This window comes from Lolium perenne, chromosome 2 (genome assembly GCF_019359855.2).
Source record: "Lolium perenne isolate Kyuss_39 chromosome 2, Kyuss_2.0, whole genome shotgun sequence".
Classification (NCBI taxonomy): domain Eukaryota; kingdom Viridiplantae; phylum Streptophyta; class Magnoliopsida; order Poales; family Poaceae; genus Lolium; species Lolium perenne.
In genome coordinates, this window is record NC_067245.2 from 131359927 (window position 1) to 131369231 (window position 9305).

Below are 9305 nucleotides of genomic sequence, written 5' to 3' on the forward strand. Positions count from 1 at the left end.
ACCCAGATTCAGGTATTGTGGGGGTACCGGTAAAATTGGAATGGTATCGCATCCGAACCCAACCATCAGTGTTTTTGTAAAATTCACCAAGTCATTCACCAGTCATATTCACCTTCAAAATCTTTCAATAGAATGACTCATCATTCCAAGGTTTTGAAAGTCATTTCACGCACACTTCTTCCCATCTAGACTAGTCATCTTTAATTTAGCACTAGCATCTAAGTATGATGGGGTGCTAAGTACTTTGTTTTGCTTCTAGGCTAACTTCGATACTTTTGTACTAATCCAAAACTAATCAAGTGAATCATGAATCAAAAAGGTACTTTGATAAAGCAAAAGTAAATAAAGCTTGTAAGGTAAAACCGGGAAATAGGATCATAAGCATGAAGTAAATAGGGGAATGCCTTTCTCATAGAGAGCTTTGCATTTTGCAAGAGTATTATCTTGCAACCAAAATGGTTTACATCAATCTAGCTTGCATTGGTAATAGCTTGCTAACTTTACTACTCTAGTAAACTTCTTTACTTTGACCAAAGTTAACTATAAAAGCAACTTATTGAGAAAACAAGTAAAAACTTGTAATGTATAAACTTGGGATAGGCTTATGTAAGAAAAGGTAAGATTCATGGTGCCTTGCCCCAAGGGGCTTTGCACTTTGCAAGAATATTAGCTTGCAACCATATAACTTGCAAAAGTCTAGCTTGCATTGGTGTTAGCTTGCAAGAATATTAGCTTGCCTTGGTTGAAGTGAGGGTCCAAGTTCTCTTCTCCTTCCTCTTTGTAGAAGTCCTCCTCCTCCTGATAGTCTCCGGTACTAGCGTCTAAAATACGAATGTGGGGTACACAATCATCATACCAAACTTACATACTAAACTAAGCACACACAAGCTTTACACAACTTAAACTAGCATCACACACTACTATTAAGTGGGTGGGTGTGTTCCTCTTATTTAAGAAAAATAATTTCCTCTCATACTCACTTAGGTGTTAATTTTAATTACTTAGAGAAAATAATTTCCTCTTATTACCTTATTAAGATTTAATTTCTCTTATGAATAATATATGACCTAGGTTGACCCAAGTCAACCTCTTCATACTTATCATTTGAGAAAATGATTTAAATGAGGTTCCATACCTCATGCAATTTAATACTAACATGGTAGTGATTTAATGTCACCAAATACTCAATATGAGATTATATAGACCATGGTCACTACCTCATGTTGAATTACTTGAGACCAAGATTTAAATGAGAGGAAAACCTCTCATATGATTTAACACATAGTTGTAACTAGGTTAACAACTACCATTGAGGTGATTTAACATCATCAACAATTCATTGGCTATTCTAACATTACTTGTATTTACACCAATTATTCTATTCACACAAATACTACAATTGGGGTGCATTGGTTGTGTTGCTTGAGGAAAATAATTTCCTCTCCTTACATATGTAAATGATTATTTCCATATGGTTCTTGAGAAATACTTTTCTCTCATTGAAATCTTCTTAGATTTAATTTCTCAAACAATCATACATGAAATCATGTTGACCCAAGTCAACCATTCATCATCATCATTTGAGGAATTGATTTAAATGAGGTAGAGTACCTCATACCATTTAATAACACTACATAGGCTTTAAATCTCTAAGTACTTCATATAAGAGAGTTTGGACCAGGGGTCCAAACTTCACATGAATTCATTTGAGACAAAGTTTAAATGAAGTATAGGACTTCATAAGAATTACTTAATAGTTTTGGACAATATCCACTAGTTAAACTAGCCATATTATCCATTACTTAAACTAGGGCATGATCATGTAAAGTGACCACACCATTTTCTTCCATAAACAATTATTGTAAGTCAAATGTGAGCTATTGGAGTTGGAATCAACTCAATATCTATTTTGGTTGATTTTTAAGAATTATTTGAATGTGCAAAAGTCCCTGACTTGTTCTTTTTGTCAGATTAATTCTACAAAGAATCTTGAAGTGGGACCAGTGGCATTGGATAGATCTTTTTCATAGCTTTCTAACAATATAAGGTTTGTTAAATTTGGCCAAGCCAAACAGATTCTATGGAATTTCAAAGTGGGGTTCAGTATTGAAATTATTTGAATTCAGTTTAAACCAATTTTCGAATTACTGGGCTGGCGGGAAAGAAACTGGGCCGAATCAGTTTAAAACGCAGTGAGGAAGAGTTGGGCCGGCCCAGCTAACGCTGCGGGCCAGCTGACAGGGGGACCCACTCGTCAGCGAGCGATGCTTACCGAAACAGTACTGGTGATCGTGAGCCGTCGGATTAGAACGGGATCGTGCGGCCGAGGCTCGTCGTCTCCGTCGGGGAGAAGGGCTTGCTGCCGCGGCGGGGGTAGGGGGTCGGCGGCGCTCCTGGACTCCGGCGAGCGGCGGCGAGGATGCTGGACGACGTTGCGGACGATGGCGAGGCCGCTGGTACTGACGGCGACGCCGATGGTGGCCGAAATCGACGGCGCCTTCTGCAGCTCTGCCGCAGACTTGAGCGAGCAATTGGGGAGCTACCGGCGACGATGCGGCGAGATAAGGGGTGGAGGAGGATCAGAGAGAGGAGGGAGGTCGATTGGTGTGAGAAATGGAGGCGGGATCGTCCTCCTTTTATAGCGCGCAAGGTGGCTGTGAGGTGTGTGTCGAGGGCGACAGCATCGCGGCGGCTCCGGCGAGCGGTAGGGCTAGGCGACGGCAGGGCGAGGTAGGTGAGGTCGAGGCGGTGCTAGGAGGCTAGACGGCGAGGTGGGGGACGGTCTGGTGTGTGCGCGCGACGGCGACGTTCTGGCGGCAGGGTTGCGGGAAAACGGTGACCTGGTCGTCGGCGACAGGTGGCGCGAGGACACGGGGCCGTGTCTGGTGGGTTGGCAAAGCGACGGCGAAGCTCAACGTGCAGCTAGGGGGTCCAGGGGAGGTGTGCTGCGGCGAGGCGACGCGTGACCTGGGGGTGCCCGTGGCGTGCACTCGCGCGACGCGAGCGGCATGCCCCAGCCGCTCTGGGCGCGCTTTGCCTGACGCGTGTGGGCTTCCTCTCCGGCAATGGTGAGGCTAGGCAGCTTCAGGGATGCAAGGGGAAGCTCAGGGACATGGGGGCCAGGGTTGAGGGGAAGGAGAAGGGAGGAGGGTGCACCATGTGTCCATGGCCGGCATGGCCATGGCTATGCCATGTGTTGGCCCCTCCCTAGGGTTGCTATGGTGGAGTGATGAAGAGAGGGGACAAGGGGACAGGTAGGGTGGAGATGGGGTAGATTAGGGTTGAGGTAGAGCACTATTCCAAATAGTGTCACATAGTGGCATAGATGCTATTTGCAATTTTGATCCAAATTTGGTTTAATTCAAATAGTTGGCCAACTTGAATTGTGTGTGTTTAGATAGGTTGTATTTGACCAGAGACAACTATGTGTGGTGGTGGAATTTAGAAATTCAAAGAATGGCAAAATTTGATAAGTGGGAGATTGTTCCCCATAACAAAAAGTGCCAACTTTGGATGAGCATAGCAAATGATCAAAAATGATTTTGGCAAGGTGGTCTTTACAAAAAGTGTTCACCTTGATGTTGACTTTGAAATGGTGCAAAGAGTTAGCAAGAGTTGGTTTGAGAAAATTGAATGGCAGTGGCTCAAAGTAGTGATCAGGCTATAATTGGCAGATTTGACCAATATCACATGTGATCCCCAATTGAGTTTGAATTTGATTTGAAAAGTGTTTCTTTGATTCCAAAAGTTGTAATAAGTGTTTAGTAACATTATTCAACTAATGGTGAAGATCAAAATGGTCTAGGGTCAACATTTATAAAAATGGCATAAGCCATATGTGAGGGTTTTGTGATTTTCTCACTTTTATTCTTTTATTTCTCTTTGCTTCATTTTGACAAGAGTGAGGTTTATTTGGTGTTAGATTGAGTTATGTGAAAGGTTCAAACCATTTTGAGGCAATGGAGGTGGCTAGGTCAAGATTTGATAAATTGGCCCTATGTGTATGTGAGTGAAAATGGAATTATCTCACTATTTGATTTCTCTCCATTTGATTTGACTTTTCTTGACTCAAATGTGATTCTTATTAGTTTAGAAACATTTTCAAACCATTGAAACCATTTCAAATGGTCTTGCTCAAAGATTTGTAAAATTGGCCATAATACATGAGAGGTGACATGTCAATTTTTCTTATTCTTGTAATGTGCTCCCCTTGCTTCACTTGGGCAAGGTTGAGGGTCAATTTAGGGTTAGATTAGGTTTAGAGATGGTTTCACACCATTTGGTCAAAGTAGAAGTGCATAGGACAAGAATTGGTGAAAATGGCTATGTGTCACATATGCCTCTATGCATATGTGGCATTTGATTTTTAATTTGACAAGGCTTGACCCCATTGATGTTGTTGAGTGTTGAAATGGTATATAGGAGTGATCCAACCATTCACTAGAAGTCTTAGGGTCAAGATCCTCAATTTCACAAATTTGATATTTTGCTCTCATATGCCTCTATGGCATTATTACTTTCTTTTTAAAATCTTTTGTTTCATTTTGGATTGGGTTGGAGAAGTACTAGATAAGGTTTAAGAAGGTTTTCCAATCCTCTAAATAAAGTAGAAAGGCCTAGGGTAAAGTTTTACAAAATAGCCCTAGGCACATATGCCTCTATGCATATGTTTAATTTTATTTTGTTTCACATTTGAATTGGTTGGTAAGTGCTTTGTTGAGTGAGTTGAGGTATTTCAATTCATTTACTCAAGGTAGATAAGGCAAAGCTCCTCATTTTCAACAAGTATCCATAGGCTTGCATATGCCTTTTTCTTAAATAAGGTCTTTCCTTTTTATTTTATTTCTCAAAGATTGATGACAAGAGGGATGAGGTTTAGGGTTTTATAAGTTTTGCAATGGTTCACCACCATTTTAGCAAAGTAAGAAAAGTAGAGTTCAAAACCTTCATATTAGGGCTATAGGCCCACATATGTATTTTTCTTTAATTTAAGTTTCTCAAAATAGATCCAAATGATTTTTGAGAAGGTTAGGGTTTAGGGTTTTTCTTATTTGATTTCTTTCTCTTTTAATTTCATTTGGTTTGTGATCTTTACTTGATCACTTTAGGGTTTTAGGGTTTATCACATAAGCATAATAACACTCATCATGGCAAAACACAAATATTAGATATGAGCACTAAGCATAGCACTCTATTTTTGAAAAGTTTTTGTTGGTTCTCATTTTTGGAAAAAGGAAATTCATTTTCGCTTTGTTTTGAAATTTGGGGTGTTACAAACAAAGGGTGGGTGTTCGAGGTAGCGGAGGAACATGATTGGCTAGACCTTATACCGGGCCTCACACCGAAGGAAGTGTGGACGGGAAAGCTGCCCGGTTGGCACCAAGGTTAAGATCTCTTATGGGTCAAGCAACACACCTCTGCAGAGTGTAAAGAACCGTGACCTGTCACTCCCTGTTCCGGGATAAGGAACTGCGAACGCTGCCAGAAAGGAGCTCCATGAAGTTCTAGTAAACCGGTGAAGGCTGACGGACATAGCTCTTTGGAATAAAAGCAATCTCTTGAAGAAATGTTTATCAAAACTTGCATTGGTATTAGACTTTCTGGTCTAGTATCGTAGCTAGAGCATTAAACACCTCTTATCTATAATGAACTTGTTGAGTACGCTCGTACTCATATCACTCTTAAATCCCATGCTTAGATTGTCTGAATCATCTGGAGGAGGACTACGACAACAATGAAGGAGCCGAGATCATCGGCTATGAAGAACCAGACCTCTCTGGAGGTATCGAAGGTGTAGACTACCTCATCGTCTACGGAACCGGGGAGGCTTCCGGAGGAGATCAAGCCTAGAGACATCCAGTAGTAGTAGTAACCGAGCAGCCCGAACTCTTAGTATTTAGCTGCTCGAGAGAATAAATGTACAACTTAATGAGACAGCTATATTGTAAGTTAAGTTGGGTTTGTCTCGAACCCAGGAGTATTCCTCTTAGGACCCAAGAGGAGCTCCGAGACGATATGTGTATGTTGTTTGTAATAATAAATGAATGAGTTATGGATCTGCTATGTTCTGTTGTACTACTCTGAGGGATGTAATATTTGCGGAATGGTACTTCGTGAATGTTATATCAACGACTGGCATACTACAACATGCAGTGGTATGCAGGGTCACCACAGTTGGTATCAGAGCAAAAGCTTTGACCTTAGGTTGGAACCTAGTAAATGGGACCAAACGTTAGGAGTCAAATAGGATTAGTAAAGAATTCTCTAAAAATATGGTGTATACTCAATTGAGAATACAACAATCATATCTTTTAGTGCGATAATTCTTTATTATCTCTATTATGATGCATTATTACTAATCTTATAATCTTTCCATTTCTACAGCCAACATGGCAAGTTCACGTCCCGGACGAAACATGAAAGTGATGGATTCCACACTGAGTGAATATGAAGGAGGACTTGCAGATATTCTACGAGCCATGTTACTTGAATTTGGGTGTGATCCCCAGATCCAAGTAAAGAATTACATGTACTGTGATGGTACTGTATTGGCCAAGTGTTGGGTAGGACTGCGACTTCCCGAATCTTTGGGAATGAGCGTAGTAATGCCAGCAGGTGAAGCCAAAACTATCAACACAGCCTACCATATAGCCATTATGAGAGCCATCATAGATATTCGGGAGCATAAGACGAAAGAGCTTATGGGTTCCGAATTCACCCACATTCCTCATAATCAGGAGGAAGAGGATCCCATGCTTAACCACTACAAATATGCAAAACGCAAACCCATAGCAGCTGCAAAATATATGGATAATAGCCGCAACTTTATATCATTGCTCTTTCAGTTGAACCATCATCTGACGGGAGCAATTGATACGATGCTAGAGGAGTTTACTGAACCCAAGGAGGAGACAAGGGGGAAAGAACCCATGGAGAATGTGGTGCACACACCAGTTTACTCAGCTGGTGATTACATTAGTATTGATCCTCTTGAGCGTGAAACTACACCCGTTACACCCGGGAACTTTCTGGGTAGTTCCTATGGGGGATATGAGGGTGGAGAGGAATCCGGAAACAATCAGCGTTCCGAGACTCGTATAGAAAACTCCACGGGTTGGCGTTGGGGATCTGATACGGGAACTCATAGTACTTCAGTGTATTATGATGGAGAGATGAATGATGACGCCACAACCCAGAACCAGAATTATCCTAGTAATGAAGGAGTTGATGGAGGGTATCCGACACAGGTTGAGTCGGGTACGAGTGTTGGAAATACCTATGGTGGAGCTACAGGGGAGTACACCCGATGGGTGGACTATGATGCACTTAACGATCAGTTTGTGAACACTGATTTCTCCCTAGGATCATCATCTGATTCGGACTACCAGCCGACGGGGAGACCTTATGTTCCAGGGTCTATCAGGAGGACGACACATTCGACCGGATGGAAGCCTGGGATGTACCGGGAGTGAAGATCGACTAGAGTCCACCAAGGGAGGCGAGGCTATGATACACAAGTACCACGTGTATTGTAGTGTGTAATATATGTATAAATTTGTACATATACTTTAATAAGTGAGTTTGCATACTCACATCGACTTGAGTATTGTAATAAGACCACATAAGTATGTATATACATGGTATATGTTTTGTATGATTTGGATTTGCTTCTTGATTTCCATTGCGGGACTAGTTCTGTGCACAAAGTTGAGCTCAGAAAACTTGCGCATGGAGTAATTATGAGTATCATCTTGTGTTGCAGAACTAGGGGGTTATGTCGGGAGCGTTAGGAGAGGAGACCGAAGCGCAGCGCATGGAGCACGAAGCAAAGCAAAAGGAAGAGGCTGAGGAAGCAGCCAGGAATCAGTTTCCACCACCACCACCACCCATGACGCAGCAGAATTTTGTCCAGTACATGCAGCTGGTGGAGGAGAGACAACGTGTAACGTTGGAGCAGCAGAACAAATTCTTTCAAGAGCTGCTGCAACAGAACCGGTTAGAGAGACCCGAGAATCAGGGAGTCACCTTATCAGACTTCCAGAATACCAAGCCTATATCTTTCGCATACGCGCCCGAGCCAATGGACGTGGAAGATTGGCTTATGGACACCGAGCGAAAGCTCAATACTGTTGGTTGTAACAACCATGAGAAGGTTCGTTACGCTACACATTTGTTGTGTGGACCTGCCGCATCATGGTGGGATAACATAGTAGCCGTTTACCCGGCCGGAAAAGTATTCACCTGGGAGGAGTTCGCAAGGAAGTTCAGGGAATCCAATGTCCCTGAAATTATAGTGGAACTAAAGCATCGAGAGTTTGAAAGTCTCAAGCAGAAGGACAAGGCCATCCTGACTTATGTCAGGGAATTCTCAAAACTGTCCCGGTATGCTGTTGAAGAAGTCAACACCGAGGACAAGAAAAAGAAGAGGTTTTTGAGGGGGTTAAGTCCCCAGTTCAAGGTCCAGCTCCGTATGATGAGAGCAACGGAGTTTCAAGAGTTGGTGGATGCTGCCATCACTCTGGAAGATGATTTCAAACAACTACAGGAGGAAAAGAGGAAAAAGGCCAAGTTTGAGCCTAAGAGGTTTGTCAGTAACAAGCCCAATACCAGCTTGAGTTTCAAGCCAAGATACATCAACAACAACAACAACAACTACTACTACGGTAGTAGGAAGAACCAAGCATTCCAGACTGCAAATCAAATAGTTTGCAGAAGTTGTGGATTCACAGGGCATTTTGCCAAGGATTGCAAGAAGCCAAAGATCATATGCTTTGGTTGTCGCCAGGAGGGGCACATGCTGAAGGACTGCCCCAAAAGAAATAATGGAGGAGGTCAGTCAGGAGGAGGAGTTAATCGTGGAGGAAACACAGGAGGAAACTGGAAGAATAAGAAGCCCTTCGGCAAGCTGAACTGCACTAGTCTGGAGGAGGTGGTCAACTCCGATCAGGCGGTGATAGGTACGCTCCAGATCCTCACTCATCCTGGCAAAGTACTTTTTGATACTGGTGCAACTACATCATTCATTTCTCAACAATTCATCATCAAACATGGGATTAGTTGCACTAAGTTAGATACACCCATAACCATACTTTCTGCGGGGGGAACGATAGTAGTAACCCACACCAAACAAAAACAAGTCATCATGATCAATAAGTGCGCGTTTGACGCGGACCTGTTCATTTTACCGATGAAGGACATTGATGTCATTCTTGGTATGAACTGGTTAGAAGCTAATGGAGCATTGATCGACTGTGTGAACAAGACGGTGTCTTTGAAAAGCCCCGATGGAAGTAGAATGATCTACC